This window comes from Crinia signifera, chromosome 3 (genome assembly GCF_055691185.1).
Source record: "Crinia signifera chromosome 3, ASM5569118v1, whole genome shotgun sequence".
In the NCBI taxonomy this organism is placed as follows: domain Eukaryota; kingdom Metazoa; phylum Chordata; class Amphibia; order Anura; family Myobatrachidae; genus Crinia; species Crinia signifera.
This window is the reverse complement of record NC_139219.1, coordinates 271350432-271372471: the sequence shown is the minus strand read 5'-3', so window position 1 is coordinate 271372471 and position 22040 is coordinate 271350432.

Sequence of the window (22040 nt, the reverse complement as noted above, 5' to 3'; positions counted from 1 at the left end):
TTAAAGTGGGCTAAACTGGGCGTAAATATGGGCGTACGCTAAGGAGTGCACTAATTCTGGTAGGCGTGCATTCGGACAGAACACCGACTGCAAACGAACCAACAGCCAGGAAATATGCGGTCTTCATAAGCAAGTATTACTTTGCGGACAACACTCGGTCATGCGCTAGGCATTCGGATCGCCCAATTAGTACGGCCGCACCTGAACCACTGTCAGCTGAACACAATACAATCCACTCCTCTACTCATTTATCATTAATTACACTCTTTTCATTGCTTCAATTGGAACCATTGCAGCCTAAATGGACCATTACAAAACACACAAATATATGCTGAAAGCACAGCTGCATTTTGTAGACACATTTACACTGCAAGCAATGGACAGAACTTGGTATCACTAATATAAATATACATCCGTCCGTTCTGACGCTGTAAGACCATGCAGAATCTTTGTGTGGCCACCGCACACGCACGGTTTGGATGTTGTCCGTAAACACACCCTCTTCTTAAATAGTGAGTCCGTCCGAATGCGGAGGACCTGTGGGCGTTTCTTCTTACAATGTCCGCACAGCGTGGCGTGCTGTCCGCTCCGAAAGAATTCGGAAATTTACTCACCAACCAGAATAACCTCCGTATTGAGGAATCTGTAATGCAAGAATTACCTTATGCAATTCTTGCCACACAGCAGTTTTTGATCAACTTTGTGTTGGGTTCCAGTTGTCATTATGGGGGTTATTCTAGTCCATTCTTTCTGACAAAATCCTTCTTAGATGGACAAAACCATGTGCACTGCGGGTGGGGCAGATGTAACTTGTGCAGAGAGAATTAGATTTGGGTGGGGTTTTTCTTCAAAGTGAGATCTATATTGAAGTGTAAAATCATGCAGTCAGTATTTTCCCTGCACAGAAACAAAATAACTCACCCAAATCTAATTCTCTCTGCACATGTTACATCTGCCCCCCTGCAGTGCACATGGTTTTGTCCATCTAAGAAGGATTTTGTCAGAAAGAATGAACTAGAATAAACCCCTATGTTCTGATTGTGTCTCCAGTAACAGCTGTGATTGTGTATGTATAGTATCTATAACTTACCTGCCTACTTTATGGTAACACTAACCTTATGTTTTTGCCAGAAAGGGTCTCGGATACTGTTCATTATAAATTATTTACATTTATATGACTGACACCAGTTTTAATTCAAGACTATGGGCAGTATTCAATGAGGCTGATTCGCCATGTTTTATGGTGATTTTGTGCTATTTTCATGCTGTAAGGTGATTTTTTTGACTAAAACGGTGAATCACCCTATTCAATGACCAGATGGCGAATACATTTCAAGGTTTTTATCGCCATGATTCACCGAGTAGCAATCGCTATCTTTTTATGGTGAAGTGGAATGTGAACTTTTAAAATAAAGTGTTTTGTTTTTTACATTTGGTGTCAAAAAATCAGGAATTTTATTCTGAGGAGGGGCATGCTATTTTTATTCATGTGCTGTAAGCACATGAATATATATTTAATAAAAAAAAAAAAAAAAAAAAAAATATATATATATATATATATATATATATATATATATATATATATATATAAAAAAAAGATTCCGGGTCCGGCACTCCCAATAACCATGTAAAACCCTTTAATAACGGGTCCCGGTGCCTTCACTAGTAGACAAATGCAGTAACCTTCGGGCAAGGTGGCAATCTTTGGTATTTAGGTAAGACTTTTTTTGTTCACAAATTGGCTTGAAAACAGTTTTTAATTAAACTGAAACGTTGCTGATTACCCTGTGTTCATCACGTTATTTCCGAGTGCCGCACATCCGAAGGTTACTATATATATATATATATATATATATATATATATATATATATATATATATATATATATATATATATATATATATATATATATTTTTTTTTTTTTTACACAGAGCAGCCAGCAGGGGGCCGGGAGCCGAGCCGCTCATTAGATATTCATATATTCACTGCACCCAATCATTACATATGCACGATCGGGTGTAGTGAATACCCAGTCCCCTGTTGGCTATCCCGGGGGGCAGCCAGTGCTGCCTGGCTCCTGGGGAGCCCACCTCCCCCCCACAAACGTTCTGGGGCAGGCAGGGAGACTTCCATCTCCCTGCCTGCCGCCGTCCTCAGGCTCCCTGCGTCATCGCCGCAGGAGTTAAAATTCGCCGGTCAGGGGCAGTGAGCCCCTGACTCGTTGAATACTGGAGCCGGCGAGGCTCCGGAACGTGGCGGGCAGTGGCGAATGTGCAGCGAATCCTAAACAGGATTCGCTGCACATCGTCAAAATTCTCATTGAATACTGCTGCATTACTTTAATAGGTCTACACGCCTCATAGTGAAGCAGTATCATACATTACTGCCACTGTTTGGGAATGACCTTTACTTAGAAACTTTGCTTCTTGTTACAGGTTTGGACTTGTTCATACATTTTTATGTAATAGGGTTGAAGTCATTCTTCCATGACATTGACCTTTTTCTATTTTAAAGGTGTATTTAATAAGTGTAAGATTTTAACATATCAACCTTATCTTATACAAAAGAGTGCCGCATGACAAGTATTCTTCTCTCTCACTGTAACCACCTTTGGAACACTACGTTTTTGTACGGAGTATGCTCTAGAACTGTGCATATACAGTAAGTATGAATGATGAAGTCATAAACATTTTGATTGCATCGACCCTTACGGGGACGTCTTACATACATAAAGTTGAATGAGAGCATGTTGACAGAGCTATGGGCTATGCAGGCTTGGATAAGCCTGTTTGGAGGTGTAACATTTTGCACCCAGCATAGGGTATACTGTTCTACTAATTATTTTCGGTACTCTTTACCTAGCACGGCGCCCACGATTTTGATCGTGGGCATCGCAGGTAAAAAAATCGCGGGCATCGAATGCACTAAAAATCGGGCGCGACGCGACCGACGCGATGCCCGCGATTTCCCATAGGGGACAATGTTAAATGTCTCAATTGACCCGATTTTTCTATTCAATGCCTCAATTGACCCGATTTTTCCATAGGAAACAATGTTAAATGGCCCACAGAGGCCAAATAGGCACCCTGAAGTGTGAAATGGCCCCCACAATTGTTAACGCCACCCCACGATCAACGTGAACCCGAAGCGTGGCGAGCGCAGTGAGCCCGCGAGGGGCAGCGGTACGCGTCCTATGACCTTTTCATACCCCCACTATCCACGTCGGCGTGGAGTTGAGAATAGAATAGTGTGGCGAGCGCAGCGAGCCACCGAGCCCCGCGAGGGGACGCGGATACCTTCACAGGTAAACGCGTCCCTTCGCGGGCTTCACAGGTATCCGCGTCCGCTCACCACGCTTCGGGCTCGCTGCGCTCGCCACACTATTCTATTCTCAACTCCACGCCGATGTGGATAGTGGGGGTATGAAAAGGTCGTAGGACGCGTACCGCCGCCGCTCGCCACGCTTCGGGTTCACGTTGATCGTGGGGTGGCGTTAACAATTGTGGGGGCCATTTCACACTTCAGGGTGCCTATTTGGCCTCTGTGGGCCATTTAACATTGTTTCCTATGGAAAAATCGGGTCAATTGAGGCATTGAACAGGAAAATCGGGTCAATTGAGACATTTAAAATGGTTCCCTATGGGAAATCGCGGGCATCGCGTCGCACCCGATTTTTTAGTGCATTCAATGCCCGCGATGGCCGCGATGGGCGCCGTGATAAGTAAAGAGTACCTTATTTTCCATGTACACTATTTGGAACACGCGTCTGATTTCTGTACAACAGCTAAATCCCTATGGGGGAAGTTAACTAAGAATACGAATAGGAAAATTCGCATTCGTATTCTTAATACACATGCATACGACTGGCATCGTCTTCGTATGGCATTTACGAATTTGTATTCCAGAGGAAAATTTACTAATCAGTCGTATTTGACTGATTTGTATTTTCCGATGGCAAATGGATTCGTTTTTTTGTTTTTTTCCGATACAAATTCGTAAAAATTAGAATAAACTATTGTATATTGCTGTGGAACTATGAGTCCCAGCAAGCCTCCCCTGCATGCAGGGACTTGGAGAACCACAAGTCCCATCATGCAGGGCATGAAAGGGCCCGCTGGAACTTGTTGTTCCACAACAATACAATAGTGACACACCAGAAAACTAAAACTTTATTCCATACATAGCCCTTTCATACTTTAAAATTAGAATAAACTATTGTATATTGCAGTGGAACTATGAGTCCCAGCAAGCCTCCCCCGCATGCAGGGACTTGGAGAACCACAGCATACAGATACTTACCTATCTTGAGCCCGTAGGTCGCCGTCCATCCGCCCATCCGTCCTGAAGAAATCCATAGGGGTACCTGTGGAAGGAAATTATACTTACAAGGGTACTCCGGCGTAAATCGCATCCCGATCGTCTTGGCAAAATCAAAAAAACACTAAACCCGAGCCACTGGACTGAAGAAGGAGCCGTACAATGACTTTGTTTACATCGTGCGGCTCCTCCTCCTGAATTCCGCTATTGGCCGCCTAGCGGCACCCAGTGGCCAGTCAGGAGCCAATAGCGGCATTCGGAAGTAGGAGCCTCACAATGTAAATAAAGTCATTGCGCAGCTCCTTCAGTCCAGTGGCTCGGGTTTAGCATTTTTTGATTTTGCCAAGACCCGGGGATGCCTACATGGAGTGAAGAGGACGCAATCTATGCCAGTTTTTTGTGGGAGTATATTTTAAACCACTGTCACATCCTAACATAAAAACAATATGAGTAGTAGTATAATCATCAACTTATTATGGATGGCCATGTTTGGGTAAGCAAACCTGTCACTGGGTTCTACTAACATTCACATTTTTTTCTGGCCTTTATTAAGGTGGAGTCTTTTAACAGTTCCTTCCTCACATCCAGCCTAGAAAGGTATTTCATCTCTGTCTACTGTCTACTGAACAATGGGCAATTAACAATAATATGTCCTGGCATACCACAACTAAGCAATTTAATCACATGATTAGTGTTTCAGAGCTCTGACTGTTTAACTGTAATTTTTCACAACCTTACAGACCAAACAACACTTGGACTTGCAAGTACCAGCACATGTCATGCTGTAAAAAGTCTCTGTAGATTATCAGTCGTGCAACTTTACCAGACCGACAGGATTTATTTTTATTTATTTAAAGTTTCTTGTACAGCGCAGCAGATTCCGTTGCACTTTATAACAGACACCAAGATTCTGGGACCAGGAGCAAGAGCCAGGATATACACGACTAGGCTGAGCAGACTTTTAGAAAATGGAAGAAGTAACCAATGACAAAGTGACCTGAGTCAAGCCCCCACTGATTACCAAACTCATATAACTGGGACGCTTAGCAATAACCGGGACTTGCGGAGTACTTGAGCCATGGCGGTTCGTAACAGCTATATACATTTTTACCATTGGGTAATACCTAGGGGCCCTTACTTAGGGGCCCACAGTCAGGATTCTGACAGTCAGTATACCAACATCAGAATCTTGCCTACCAGAACTTTGACAGGGAAGAAAGTGTATCGAAGCCCTTTGTAGGCTCGCTGACCTCACCACACTGAAGGCATGGCTGCTCTCTGCCCTCACCACAGGTTCTATTCTCCCTCTATGAGGGAGAATAGCCCCTTCAAGTTGGGGTCCCGACTGTCGGGAATTAAAGTCGGGATTCCGATGTCTGTATACTGACCATCACAATTCCGACTGTCGGGAGGTCATCCGGTACCCAAATATATCTAATTATGAGATTGGACCTGCTATTTTTCATGTGATATAAAATTAACTAAAGGGCATTATAATGTGAGATGATTTAAAATGCGGCACTGTTATGGGGACCAATAGAAATGGGAGGAACTACAGTGTGGCATAATATGAACTGGAGACACTGAAATGTGGCACAATAGGGACTTTGGGCACTGTAATGTCATAAAGTGAACTGGGGGGTACTTCATACCTCCAATACCTCCTGATTTTGGTGAAATAGTCCCATTTTTCAGGTGTTGTTCTGCTGTCCCACTAAAGGAAAGAAGAGAGTTGAGAGGCCCCTTCTCACTAACTGATATGCTCAGCAGAGTAGCAGAACTCTTTAAAGTAGCTGTCGATTAAGCCTAATATTATCGGTGGCTCCCGCGCGGGGGTGCAGTGCAGTTCAAAATTTATATTGGGGAGTTAACCCAAATGCAAGTAAGCCCTGGCCAGGGATGTTTAGAGTGGTTGGGGGTAGTAGTTGGCTTCCATATTTGAATTTTGTCCAGTGCCGCCGTCCCACCACTGTCTGATACAACATTTAATGAAAAACAGACTTAACCCTTTGAGTTGCAATGTTGCTGTGAGCAATCGTCAAAATAGCCACAAAAAATGCCAGCATCGCACACAGCGACTGTCTATTAATTGTAGCTTAGTTAAATACTGCACCTGATAAAGAACAGTTGCTGTGAGCGGCGCTGGCATTTTTAATGGATATTTTGCGGATCTCTTACAGCAACGTTGGTACTCAAAGGGTTTAATAAAAAAGTTTGCTTGGTAATTTTCACACCTTGGCACTCAAAGGGTCAATTATACATGTGTGCATCATTTCCATCATGATCCAAAATAGTTGGAGAAGCTCAAAGTTTTACAAATAACTTTAGAATTGCAGTTGTAAAGTATAAAAGCTTAATAACATCATCAACCCAATATAAATATATCCTTAGACCGGGCCCCTCCTCAGTATGCTGAGAGCGAGTCCCTCACTATACAGGAGGTAAAGAAATATCTGAGTATTTAAAAAATTGTGAATAGAGAAACAATATCATACTTTTCAATGCTCCTGTATCAGTACTCTTTCAGCAGTAACACATCATGGGCCTTATTTTGGTTCATTCTTTCTGACAAAATCCTTCTTAGATGGACAAAACCATGTGCACTGCAGGGGGGGCAGATGTAACATGTGCAGAGAGAATTAGATTTTGGTGAGTAATTTTGTTTCTGTGCAGGGAAAATACTGACTGCTTTATTTTTACACTGCAATATAGATCTCACTTTGAAGTAAAACCCCACCCAAATCTAATTCTCTCTGCACAAGTAACATCTGCTCCACCTGCAGTGCACATGGTTTTGCCCATCTAAGAAGGATTTTGTCAGAAAGAATGAACCAAAATAAGGCCCCATGAGCTGAAGTTATGGGCTCACCCATAGATATAATTATTTGCCCGCACAAATACAGAATGTTCTGCAAGGTCATTTTGCACAATTAGAAGTGACTTTAGTAATTATACATCTACCTAATACAGGCTATGATACATTCTCTTATGTCTTGTAGAAAATCTAAAACCTGATAAAATTTAGGTCATGCTTGGGCCTGATTCAGTTTGATTTGGGACTGATGGTGCGGCTCTGTAACACCCATCAGTCATTCTACTGTAAGACTTATATAAATAATTGGCATAATCTTGCGTATTTGACATTTGGAGAATTAATAATCAAATATAAAAGGTTTCTCATTTCTGTCTATTCCTCATGATTCATACTCCAGGACCAATATGATATTTGCAGAATGTCAAAGAACACAACTAATTACAGGCTGTAATATGGATCACCTGGTCAGACCACTCAGCAATCCCGCTACCTTTAAAATTGTAACAGATCACATGGCAGCTTTTCATAGAGAATAGTACATGATGTTTTTTGAAGATTCCTAATGGTGTGTACACACGGTCAATTAGGCTTGCTATTCGCTCCCGATGCGGTCATTGCTGCCCTGTCTATGTCTGGGTTTCGATTTGTGCTGTCCAGGGATCGCATCGGGATCGCAAGGTAAATAAACCAGTGCGATCTGCATGCGATCCCTGATGTGATTTTGACTACAGTATATAGTCAAAATTGTATGCTGGATTGTACCATGTGTATACACCATTAGTTCCTTCTTAATATCTATGACACATATCAAGAAAGGGAAAAAGGGAAACCTCACACAGACTGATGAATTGAATTTCTGATATATACTGTAGAACCAACATATGAAAAAGATTATATATTGGACACAAAGGTCTCAAAAACTAATAATCTAGTTGGTGGTGCTCCCTTGAGTCATAAATTTGAACATATAAACAAAGAGAGGGGTAAATATGACTCTTCTTCTATGTAATATATCTAAAAATTCTTAATATTTTATTTGATAAGCATACCACTATGTTTACAGGAGTATTATTACGGCGGATACTGTCAAAGCACTTGACTACAATTTTATAAATATTAAGTATATATTAAGTATAATTATATTAACAAGTGTATCAGCTGGGATACTAAATGTTCTCAGAGCTTAGATTTCGTAAAACTTATTGATTGCTCCCAGCTGAATTTTATGTGCAAGTGATATGACATTTTAATAAGTGACTTACATAAATAAATAAAAATAAATAAAGAGTTTATTATATACAAGTTAAAAATTTGGTGAAATTTTTGAACGTATAATAATTGGTGATTGCTGATGGGATACCAAAGTATTTAATTGTAGGATCGTTTATTGGTAATTAATTCAAAATTGCCAGAATAGGCAAATTAAGCTCACTTATTTCTTCCCCCCATTGTCCCTTAAGCCCAGCCGTGTGTCTCTCAGGACAGTGAACAGGTCTGGGTAGGGGTACAACAAAAGTTGGGGTCAGAATAAAGTGAGTCAAAAAAAGAATATACGTATCTGCTGTTACATGCCAATACCCAATTGTGCCCCTGATGGTTACCCAGCGCAAGGGATCACTCTTGGGCTGGCCGCAATGAGAGTCCCTTAAAAAGAGAATGAGGGACAGTTAAGATTATGATACCTTAATATCCTATAATTGCATCAATGGATATTTTCCTTATAATAAGGTATCTGTTTGAAAATGTCCCTTTTAAATAGTAGTAATTGACAATTTTTATATTGTTGGTAGCATTCCTATATATAACAAATAACTTTTCTGCAGTATACTTAGCCTAAGTATAAAGAGGTCTGCCTTCTCCTAATTCCGTGTCTGCATTTAGGTCTCATCAGTGTTGTGCATGTCATCAGTCATGTGGACGCGCGTTTCGCCTGTAAGGCTTGTTTGTGGTTGACTATTGCAACATCCTATCTTCAATAGACTAATAAACCTCATATTTGAACATTTGCCTCCAATGATGGCCTCCACCTGGTTGGGGACAGACAGAGGAATGCAGAGTGTTCAGTGTTACCTGGATGTGTAGATTCCAAGGAGTGCTGGCGTGGTGTGCGCCCCCGGGCAATGTGTAAGTAACACCTCCTGGCAAACGAGCATGTAACTCCCCTTAAGCAATGAGCATGTAACTTCTCCGGGCAACGAGCATGTAATTTCTCCTGGGCAACAAGCACGTTACTCCCCCTGGGCAATAAGCATGTAACTCCCCCTGGGCAACGGGTGACGGTAGCGAGAGGGTTAAGTGGCCCTGCACGGTCGGTATCGCATGTAGAAATATACTGTGCAGCATGGCCACCACTTCCCTCCTCCACCACTAGCATTTGTTGCCTGCCGCCCGATGCTTTAGCCTTGCCTGTCCCCGATGTCTCTAGGTATAGTGATGTAATAATCCTGCCTACTTTTATGCTGGCTTTATATAATATAATACAATATATGACATTGGCAAGATTATATCAGTTGCTATGAAAATGAACTGAACAGTAAAGGAACAAAAATGACACCATTTATTCCTAAAAGCTACTGTACAATATGAGTATTTGAGCAATTTCAAGTAATCGCTACTTAGAACTCCAAAGCTATATATGTGCTATTGGCAGATCTCCTTAGTTTCCAGGAACAGTATCAGGGTTTACAGGTTTCTTTCTGGAAATTGCCATATATGCCAGTACTGACCAATTGCACAATGAAATTCCAGTTTTCTGTATGCTACAGTAGATGAATTTCTTACCATTTGATTTTACTATAATTTTACAAATAGAGAAAGAAAGCTCTTTGTTGGGGCACTCGTTAGGTTTACAAATATTTCAATGGTTGCTTGGAACGATGGGTTGCAGGATAACAATTACCCTAGTACAATGCTTGTTCATAGCTTTTCCCTATCAGAACGGGCAAATCACATTTAAATGTTCTAGAATGCAATAGATAAATGGCAGACAGAATCTGATTGGTTACTATCAGCAAAATTCCTGATTTAATTTATAGAAGCTTTAGGTATACCCATTTCAAACATACAACCCAGCAATTACCCGGTATCTTGAGTGCCTTTTCATTCTGCTGGGTGCAGTCTGACCCCCTTTCACACATAGCAGCAAATTAACGGGTTAAAAACTGTCAACTTGGTAATTTGCTGAAAACATGGGTAATTTGTATAGTGTGAAAGGGTCTACCCCGGTCACTAATCCCGGGTCGACGACTTGTAAACAGCAGGATCGGTGACCCAGATTTAAGACCCGGGATGACCATTTAACACTACACAAATTACCGGATAGAACTGCTGCACGTGATAATTTCCTGTTATGTCTGAAAGGGGTATAAATGTATGTACCCCAAAAAGTTTTGCACTAGTCATTGCATATGTATAAGCACTTACATTTGGTTGAGTGTGACTTGAGACACATTCTAAAATTTTTAATATGTGCCATTTACATTAAACGCAATGGCATCTTTTTGCAATTTCTTATTGTGTGTGAAGCACAAAATATTGTAATAGCAGCTAGGTGTAGGTGGGCACTAAGGGCCTTATTCTGGTTCACTGGCACAGGCAAATTCCTTCTCAAATGGACAAAACCGTGTGCAGGAATTTGCCTTTGTGAATGAACCAGAATAAGGACCCTAATGTAGCTTTAACAACATATTTTGAGTTCATTCATAAAGCTATCACTAAGCTCAGGCCTGCTACCTGGTAAATGCACTTTTATATATTTTTTGCTCTATGCCAGTTATGTGCATTATATTATAAATCCCAATGATAAACAATTTATATTGCTTAGTATAATCCTTTTATCAATTCTGTTTGTTTTTCCCAAGAAATTAGATCATTCCAATAGATATAATCTGCTCAGGTGTTGTGTGTATATTTAAAATTATTATTTGCATTAGAGAGAAGAAATGTAATTGCTTCTGCATAACGATGGTTCATACTGAATACAGGTTGAGTATCCCGTATCCAAAATGCTCGGGACCAGGAGAATTTTGGATAACGGATTATTCCGTATTTCGGAATATTTTAATATTTCAATGATGTATTTTGAAGTATCTTGCATTTATGCTGTATAAACACATAATATACACACAAATATATTTTATTACCACATAAAATACACACAAACATATTTAAATTGTTCAAAAAACAAGGTTTCAAAACGTGAAACAAAATGTGTGTACTATCTCAGCACTGAATTTGAATGCCAAGCAATCATTGTCTTGCACATATATAGTGCCAGTTACATATCATGTCCCCAGTGATGCTGTTACATATGTCCCAAGTGAGTTTTTAGCAAAAAAAAAAAAAAAAAATTCACTTTCTGGAATGTCCGTATTTCGGAATAATTCGGATAACGGATATTCGGATACGGGATACTCGACCTGTATTATTACTTTTACTACAAATGATTCACTTACTGTATACGTGATGGCCGCTAATGACATTAAGGAGCCATTTTAGTGCATGAGGCCAGTACATGCATATTGTGATGTCACATGCTTAATTCTAAATTATTGTACATATTTCTACTGATTAGTGCCTGGATATGGTCTTTTTTGCGTCTTTTATGTGTAATGTGATGCAATTAGGATGCACAAGGAGACTGTGCTGATTAATGTGATATGCAACAGTTATGTATCTGTGTGCGACTGAGGGGCAGATGTACTATGCTTTGGAAAAAAAGTGGATGGAGACAACCAACCAGCTCCTAGTCTGTGTTTGAAAGATGACAGTTATTGGCTGGATGGTTGGCACTTTATCTGTCTGCTTTATCTCTTTCCAAGGCTTAGTGCATAGGTCCCTAAAACATCTCTTAATCTGTATGTGAAGTGCCACGATGGGGTATATTCAATGCTCTGACGGTGAGCAATGACGGAGAGTAGAGCCGATAGTTCGCCGTCATAGCTCGTCCTCAGTATTCAACCCAGCCCCCTTCACTCGCCGTTTCTACCTCACTGGTTCTTTTCAGTGAGGTGGAAACAGCGAATTACCCTGAACATTGAATACGGTGAGTGGCCGGCGAGGGAGTTTGACAGTGAGGATGGCTTTTTTAGGGTGATCCTCACCGAAACAAGCCATCCTCGCCGCACAAACCCCCTCGCCAGCAGCATTGAATACCGCCCAGTACAGCTGCCGCTGCTTTTTTTCCATGCCCAGTTTTGTTGTGCTCTGTATATAGACTCACTGGTCCCGCTTTAGCACAGTTCACTGGGCTGTGAATTTGCAGCGGTACTAAACTCCCAACAGTAATCCATTCGAGTGATTGTAAATGGATTTCTCACTATGGCCCTTATTCTGATCGGTGCGGCCGGATCCGAATATGCGGCCAGCACTGTGCGTCCTAAACCCCGCCTTCCATACGGATCGCCAACTCCGTCCGTACGTGGTAAGAAGCTGTCCGAATGGACCGCACGTGTATTTCTCATGAATACACCCCCTCCATCTCAGGGAACCTCCCCCATCATTCGATGGTCGCAGAACATCGAATGCAGGGCCGAGTGGTCCGCCAGCTCCCGCAACCTCAGACCACACGGGCATTTCTCTGTGCAAAAGCAGGGATCTGGGCGGGCAGCTGACATCCGGCGATGTCATATGTCCGCCCCCTACACGTGCGTCACGGCCGCATTACCATACGTATGCCCAGCGTTTTCATGGGGACGCCCATGAAACGCGGGGCGTATGCATATGGTAATGAGCCCAAACAGCCCTTCACACCCCTCTCCACCCCCTGTTCGTAGTGTTCACATTTCATGCGGAATGTTGCCGTGCGTCCGCCTCGCACATGCGCAGAGACGTCTCTGCACATGCGCAGACACAAAACATCGGCGGCACGAACGCACGCGGATATTACCGCACCAACCAGAATAAGGGCCTATGTGCACTGGGGTGGGATTTCACTCTTGTGGGGTGGCGGCTAAATGATAGCTGGGTTGCAAAATGTAGCAGTCCAGTGATCAGATCTGAATCGGGCCCACAGATACAATACAATGTATATGATGCATTTCAAATGAATTAGTGTTATTTAGAGTTTATTTTATTTATTATCAGTTATTTATATAGTGCACACATATTCTAGTGCTAATTTTATTGGGGAGCAAATTAACCTACCAGAATATTTTTGGAATGTGGGGGGAAACTGGAGGAAACCCACACAAACATGGGGACATTATACAAACTCTGCAAAGTTAGGGCAATGATGGGAATGGAACCCATGACCTCAGCGCTGTGAGGCAGTAATGCTAACCATTACACCGTCCGTACTTCCCGGGACCTGGCTTGTTGACTCATGCCAAGCGTCTTGCACTAAGTGACGTATTTCTGTAACAACAACTACTCCAACATATGTTTAAGTGGCTAATAATATTATATAAGAGTTGGATGGATTTTTTTGAAGATAAAATAGGGATAAATTTATTTAACTATTGCGCCGCTTCATGAATATTCAGAAGTAGGGAGGCCTGAATCACAAATCTTTACCTAATAACTTTATAGGGGATAAAAATAACAAGTTTGCAAAAATCTAACTTCCAAAGACCGAGTCACTGTTCCAAAGACATAAGACTGCATTATTAAGTGACTGTCAATTACAAGACAACTGTCACACAGCATAGAGCTGCAGCTGCTGATGAGACACAGTCTATTTTTATATGCTCAGCAGCAACACATTGACGTGCAGAGAAATATCTTCTGCAATGAAAGTCTGTTGACAATACTTTAAATATCACCTTTTACTAACTGGGGGTTATTCAGACCTGATCACATGGTTGAGAATTCACAGTCTGAGCAATTATCGATAAACGCTGCAAAAAGCTGGCGGTTGTGGGTGGTAACTGGCTGTTTTCTGGGGTTGCCAGGGAAGACATGTGATGCCAGCTCTGGCCCAGGTATGACTGTCGCAGTCGACGAGAAATCCCTGGCTGTGCACAGACTGCACACACTGGAAAAATCATTAGATGGATTTGCTGCTAATTGCCGATCCAGGTCATTTTTTTGAAAGCCGTGCTAAGCAATTCACAGGCTTGCATTAGGTGGGATTTCACTCTGGCTACTGGACCACAGGGCTCTGCAATTTAGCAGAGCGTCCATCAGGTCTGAATAACCCCCAACGTCACAGCACGGGTGAGGGCACTTCTAAAATATAAATTGTGTAACCATATAATAACATCAAACTACAGTTCTTAAAGTGCAACTAAGCTTAAAAGAAAACACATTTTAAAATATAGGAGCAGATGTAATGCAAGTCCGGTGGCTGTGCGGGATGCCAGCCTAACTCTGAGTTTTTTTAAAGGGGCAGTTATTTACAAGGCAAGATTTTGCCCTTTAAATGAATGCCCCTTTAAAAACACCTCCAATTTCAGCGGCATCCTGCATGGCCTCTGGACTCGTACCGCAATACATCTGGGTCAATATGTCAAAAACAGGCCTGGGTGCAATATAATTTGCTGCTCTGTGTGACCTTTAACCCTGACCACCATTCCCAGTCAAAGTTGTTGTTGAAATTATTATTGTTATTATTTTTCTACTTTTTTAGTTTTTAAAATGTTATTGTACATGTAAATTGTATTTTATTTTAAATAAATTCTGCATTAAATCCAGGGACAAACTCTAGAAGGTAAATAAAGCAAAGAACTGTGGACTGTATCTGGCAGGCAACCAAAGGGTTACATCATAGTCACACAGGTGCTGATCAGTGAAGGGCAGAGCACAGCCTCTCACACCATGATTGACAGCATAAGAGCAGATTGCACAGATCCAGAGGGGGGTATTCTGGTTCATTCGCGTGGATGTGATTTCATATCCTTACGAGTGACCCAGATCCTGCCTTGCAAATTATGGTACGCCCACCATTCACAAGGTGCGTATGTTTGCACTGGCTGTGAATGGATGTTTTGCATAAAGGTGCACGCATATGTAAGGTTGCTCTGAGCAGCCTTACATATATGGGTGGGCCTTATATATGTGTGTGGGCGGGCAGCTGACATCTGGTGATGTCAGCTGCCCCCCGGATGTCTGGTGCGGCTCCATTAGCATGAGAACGCCCAGAGTTCTCATGGGAACATCCATGAAACGCTGGGCATTCCCATATGCTAATGGCCCAGCCCGCCACCCCACGCTCTCTGTTCGCAAGCATAGGTGCATCCACCTAGCGACCAGTTTGGTTGCCGTGGATGCACGCACCATGCACATGCACAGAAATGGTTTGTGACAACTGTTTTTTTTTGTGTGTAAATGATTGCCTCTTTAAAAAAAAAATGGGATGACTCTCCCAAAATCTCTTTCCTGTTCTCACACCCTATTACATTTGGCACTGTGTCTTTATATGAAGAAGACTTAACCTTTGTCCACCTAAACCGAATTTCGATAAAGTCAGTGTGCTTCTCAATGTTCATAAATAAATTCAATAATTTACACCAATCCCATAACAAAGTGGCCATAACTAAATGCCAACGAACTGGAGCAACTACTCTAACTGTATTGTTCATATGTTTGAGGAGGGACTTTTTTTACTGGAATATAGGGAGAGCTGAGTAAGAGAGTAACCAAAAGTTTGTTCCAGGCGATACAAACCAAGGGTAGCCAAACCTGTCTTCAAGATCTACCAACAGTTCATGTTTTTCAGACAACCTGTGGATCTTTAGTAGGAATGAATGCAGAATGTTTGAAAATGTGACAGTTATTACTAACAGCTGTGCACCACCTAGGTGATTTGGATAACGTGAGATCTCTAGGACCGGTATGGCCAGCCCTGATGTAAACCATGATTTTGGACGATGGTGCTATAATTTTGGTCCAAAAAGGGTCAATTAGGGGGCAATCTCTCCATATGTGGATCCGGGCACCTCTATCTTTGCAACTTCTCCAGCACAGAAAGGGCACAAGAATTTATGTAACATGACCGGACACCTGTACCAACTTGTTAAAAGATTATATTTAGTTTTAAATACCTCTACACTAGAAGAGCATACAGAAGTAATATGAAAGGCTTTCTCCAAGTTTATGACTATAGCATGGTGTGCAAGGTCACCATCCCATGCTTCACAAAATGTCAGGATAACAGGGAAATGACTAGGGGTAGGGTTAGTGGTGTCTGAGCATATAGCCTGAGATGCCAACATGGCATTCCTGAAAGGTAGAAGTTAGGGTAGAGGGTGTTAAGGGCAAGCAGCAGTTGGTGTGGATACAATAGACAGAAGAAGCCTGCTGTGTGGACCTGGGTTTACAGCTTCAAAGCAAAGGAGAATCCTGGACTGAGCCCCCCTTGTTCCTGGTTCAAGGGACCCAGACTGACGGAGGATCCTGATTACACCTTATGCCTGCTGTTTGCCAGGGACCCACTGTTTATGCTTTTATACAAAGTCACTATATTGTAAGTGCAACCACCATATTAAAAGCCTTTTTTACCATATTGATCTGCACTATGTTTCCTGCCATTATGTCTCCCCTGTGTTTCTAAATAGGGGAGCATTTGGAAAAAAGATTGGATAAATTCGGAGCTCTATATCCAATATATAGGTGGATTCTGCTAAGCCTAAGCTGGTTTTGTATATTGTTAAAATTGTGTTTTACACAGGTTTTGGACAAACACCTTGTCACATTGTCATCACTGAACGCTGTTACTTCCCACTCACTCTTTTTCTTGTTAGCAGTTGGTGTGGAGGCAAGGAGACGTTTGTATAGCTAAGGGCATATTTTCTTAATAGAAATAAATGCTTCCATCCTACCACACAGTGCTTTGAGTACCCATTATTTCACACAGTGTACCCCATACACATTATGACTTACTGTTGATCCCCCAGTTCACACTATGGGGTATATAATCCTGGCCAAATTTCCCCACCATACCAAAAGCTACAATAATTGGCCCATCAGTATTTAATTACAGCCATTTTTGAGCCCATTTTCGCCGATGCCGTACACTTTTTTGGGTGAATCGGGTTGGATGAAAAAGGATGCAAAAACAGCCAAAAAATGTGCCAAAATCACACGAATTCACGGCAATTTCGCTGATCCATGCAGTTTTCACCGATGCTGGATTTTTCACCCAGTCAAAATCAGCATTTGGATTGAATAGGGCGAGTCGAATTCACCCAAAAAAAGAGCAAAAATTCTGAGTGGAAAGGACTCTGAATGCTGATTAGCCCTTCTGAGACCATATTCGCTGCAGAGCTTGTCTAAGGCATCGCCTAAACTAAGATCTGTAACAAGCAATTTCGGAATTTTCCCACACCATGGAAATAGACTTTGGCACGTATTCTATCTATACAGGAGTATACAAATAAGATTATTTTCCAACTAAGACATGTACCATTTTGTTAGGAGTCCCAGTGGACTGCACGACTAGAAGTAGTGATACTTGCTGGAGGAACAGACAAATGGAGGCAGGATGGATGAAACTCACTGTATTAGCAGGATCATAAATCAGGAACAGGTACAGGTATTAGAAGGGCCGGCGCCACCACTAGGCAAATCTAGGCATTTGCCTAGGGTGCCGGCCACTGGAGGGCGGCATTTCGCCCCCCCCCCCCGTGCCGCGGGGGTACATGTCCTGCGGCTGTGTATATAAAGCTTGAGGCGGCAGCGGGGGGTCCCTGCAGTCAAGAAATAACAAGCGCTATCCACCGGGCTATGCGGAAGCGCTTCTGTTGTGGAAACACTGGCCGCACGCTGATTGGCTGAGATTCAGCCAATCAGCGTGCGCCGTGCGGCCAGTGTTTTCACAACAGAAGCGCTTCTGCATAGCCAGGCGTATAGCGCTCGTTATTTCTTGACTGCAGGGACCCCCCGCTGCGGCCGCAAGCTTTATATACACAGCCGCAGGACAGGTACACCCCCCCCCGGCACCGGGGCGCCCCCACCCCGACTCGCCTGGGGCGCTCCGGTGCCTTGCACCGGCCCTGGGTATTAGAACAGGAACAGGTATTCGGAATCAGGTAACAGGCAAGCTATAGCAGTACAGTCATGGCATCAGGCAAGCTATAGCAGTACAGACATGGCATCAGAAAGCTATAACAATACAGACACGGCTGAGAAAGCTATCACTGGTCCTGAGCTCAGGGCAAAGGCAGTTTTTAGACCAGCACAGACCAATCGCTGCAACACACAGAGACAGGCCCCTCAATTATCAATATGTGCTGCAGCTGGGAATGGCATTCTGAGAACAGCCCAGTCCAGCTGATTACACCAGCTGGGACTGCTCTCAGAAACCACAGTTCTGCATGCAGAACCGAACAGCAGCACGTCTGGCCACCCACAGGTACTGCAGACCAAGAAATGAAAACCGCACCTCTGGCCACACAGAGGTACTGCAAGGTGAACATAACAGCAGCACCTCTGTGTAACCAGAGGCACTGCAGACCAAATAAGACATGAAAGGCAGTCCTGACATAATGCCCCCCTTGAGAAGGTGGATTCCAGACGCCTTCTGGAAATTCAAGCTGAGGCCTCTTTCACTGGGCAGAGCAACAGTCCATTCCAGCACGAACAGGACATCAGACGTGGACAGGACCTCCAATATGGCAGACACTGGCTGGATCTTGGTCACACTGAAAATTTTTCACCACGATTGACAGCCCTCAAGACATGCCTAACGGCAGGCGCAACCACGTCCTCATGCCCGAAGGCAAGGGCAGACGGGACCACAGGCCCGAAGGCAAGGGCAGACGGGACCACAGGCCCGAAGGCAAGGGCAGACGGGACCACAGGCCCGAAGGCAAGGGCAGACGGGACCACAGGCCCGAAGGCAAGGGCAGACGGGACCACAGGCCCGAAGGCAAGGGCAGACGGGACCACAGGCCCGAAGGCAAGGGCAGACGGGACCACAGGCCCGAAGGCAAGGGCAGACGGGACCACAGGCCCGAAGGCAAGGGCAGACGGGACCACAGGCCCGAAGGCAAGGGGAGACGGGACCACAGGCCCGAGGGCAAGGGCAGACAGAACCTCATGCCTGAGGGCAAGGGCAAAAGGACCCCCTCCTGGGTCTATGATGCATGGACCCCCTTCTGGGGCTGGACCATCATACTCGGCAGGCGGACCCTCGCGGACCTCTGAGGCTGGACAGACAGGACCCCCTCCTGGGGCTGGACAGACAGTACCCCCTCCTGGGGCTGGACAGACAGGACCCCCTCCTGGGGCTGGACAGACAGGACCCCCTCCTGGGGTTATGCTACCGGCTGTGGCATCAGCCACTCCTCCTGGGGACTCACAGTCGGCTGAGGCATCGGCCACCCCTCCTGGGTACACGCCATCGGCCACCCCTCCTGGGTACACGCCATCGGCCACCCCTCCTGGGGACACGCCATTGGCTGAGGCATTGGCCACCCCTCCTGGGGACACGCCATTGGCTGAGGCATTGGCCACCCCTCCTGGGGACACGCCATCGGCTGAGGCATCGGCCACCCCTCCTGGGGACACGCCATCGGATGAGGCATCGGCCACCCCTCCTGGGGACACGCCATTGGCTGAGGCATCGGCCACCCCTCCTGGGGACACGCCATCGGCTGAGGCATCGGCCACCCCTCCTGGGGACACGCCATCGGCTGAGGCATCGGCCACCCCTCCTGGGGACACGCCATCGGCTGAGGCATCGGCCACCCCTCCTGGGGACACGCCATCAGCTGAGGCATCGGCCACCCCTCCTGGGGACACGCCATCGGCTGAGGCATCGGCCACCCCTCCTGGGGACACGCCATCGGCTGAGGCATCGGCCACCCCTCCTGGGGATACGCCATCGGCTGAGGCATCGGCCACCCCACCTGGGGACACGCCATCGGCTGAAGCATCGGCCACCCCTCCTGGGGACACGCCATCGGCTGAGGCATCGGCCACCCCTCCTGGGGACACGCCATCAGCTGAGTCATCGGCCATCCCTCCTGGGGACACGCCGATGGCTGCGGCCTTGGTCACCCCTCCTGCGGTCAAAACATCGGATGCGGTTTCAGGGAAGTGCACATTGGACACCGCTTTGGGGGGCTGCACCTTCCGACACAAGTCTGACAGAACACAAGTCAAGGCCCTGATCTGATCTGCAAGGACTTAATTGCGGAGATCAGGCTCCAAAACGACACAAGGCAAAGTTCACTGTTTCCCCCTCCAGCAAGTCAGTATGGCCAGTGATAATGTTAGGAGTCCCAGTGGACTGCACGATAAGAAGTAATGGTACTTGCTGAAAGAACAGACAAAAACAGAGGCTGGATGAATATAACTCACTGTATTAGCAGGATCATAAATCAGGTACAGGTATCAAAACAGGAACAGGTATAAGGAAAGCTATAGCTGTACAGACATGGCATCAGAAAGCTATAACAATACAGACACAGCTGAGAAAGCTATCACTGGCCCTGAGCTCAGGGCAAATGCAGTTTTTAAACCAGCACAGACCAATCGCTGCAGCACACAGAGACAGGCCCCTCAATTATCAATATGTGCTGCAGCTGGGAATGGCATTCTGAGAACAGCCCAGTCCAGCTGATTACACCAGCTGGAACTGCTCTCAGAAGCCACAGTTCTGCATGCAGAACTGAACAGCAGCACCTCTGGCCACCCACAGGTACTGCAGACCAAGAAATGATAGCAGCACCTCTGACCATACAGAGGTACTGCAAGGTGAATATAACAACAGCAGCACCTCTGCAAAACCCGAGGCACCACAGACCAAACAATGACAGCAGCACCTCTGGCCAAACAGAGGCACTGCAAGGTGAACATAACAGCAGCACCTCTGTGTAACCAGAGGCACTGCAGACCAAACAAGACATGAAAGGCAGTCCTGACACATTTACAGTATATACCACTGAGTACATATTTTATGTGCTACACCTGCTTCGCCAGACTTCTCAATGGTGGCTGCGACACGCTTTGACCTGGCACCCAGTCTCCTAGCTGCCACTGTACCCCAGCGCCGCAAGAACAGCATGCGCCAGGTGGGGAGAACGCCGAACCCAGAAACAGAGGTAAGCCTCCGAATGCTGACAGTTTTTACTTATTTATACTTTTTTACTTTTTATTTATTTGAATTGATTATCATTATTCAGCAAAATGTTGTCATATTATTTTAAAATCTCTGAGTATCCTTTTAGAGCTAGATTCTCTAAGCTTCAAAAGTGATAACATGGAGAGTGATAAACAGCCAGCCAATCAGCTACTACCTGCCATGTCACAGGCTGTGTTTGAAAAATGTCAGGCAGGAGCTGATTGGCTGGCTGTTTATCACTCTCCATTTTATCACTTTTGAAGCTTAGAGAATCTGGCCCTTATTCTGCACTGTCCAGTTCTAATACTACTGTATATCTATGGACCTGAGATTTCCTTGCCAGTCAGAACATTTTTCCCCCATTTTTGCACAAGGGAGATACAATAGCGTAAAATGCAACATTGTTCAATCGAGTACATAATGTTATTTGAACCACTGTATCTATTTAGACTTTAAATGATCATATTAACAGGGTCAACATTTTGCTGCTAGAATAGTGATGGTAATAAGAACATTGACTACAATGTTCTGGTCTACATAATGAATTATCTTGCATTCTAATTGAAATACGTTTCCACTGTTTCCTAACATGTTTCATTAAAACTACTGTATGTCCCACTATAAGATCATAACTTAAGTCCATATAGAAAATGGGCATATTTCACCTAACGCACAAGCAATTTACTTTACTTAAGTGGGGGGAGCATGGACGGTGTAATAGTTACGTTACTGCCTCACAGCTCTGATTTTGTGGGTTTACCCCGGTTACTCCGGTTTCCTCCCACAATCCAAGAATACAGTATACTAGTAGGTTAATTGGCGCCCAACAAAAAATGAACCTTAGAATGTCTATGTGTGTGTACATGTGGTAGGGAATATAGATTGTACCACTGGGGCAGGGAC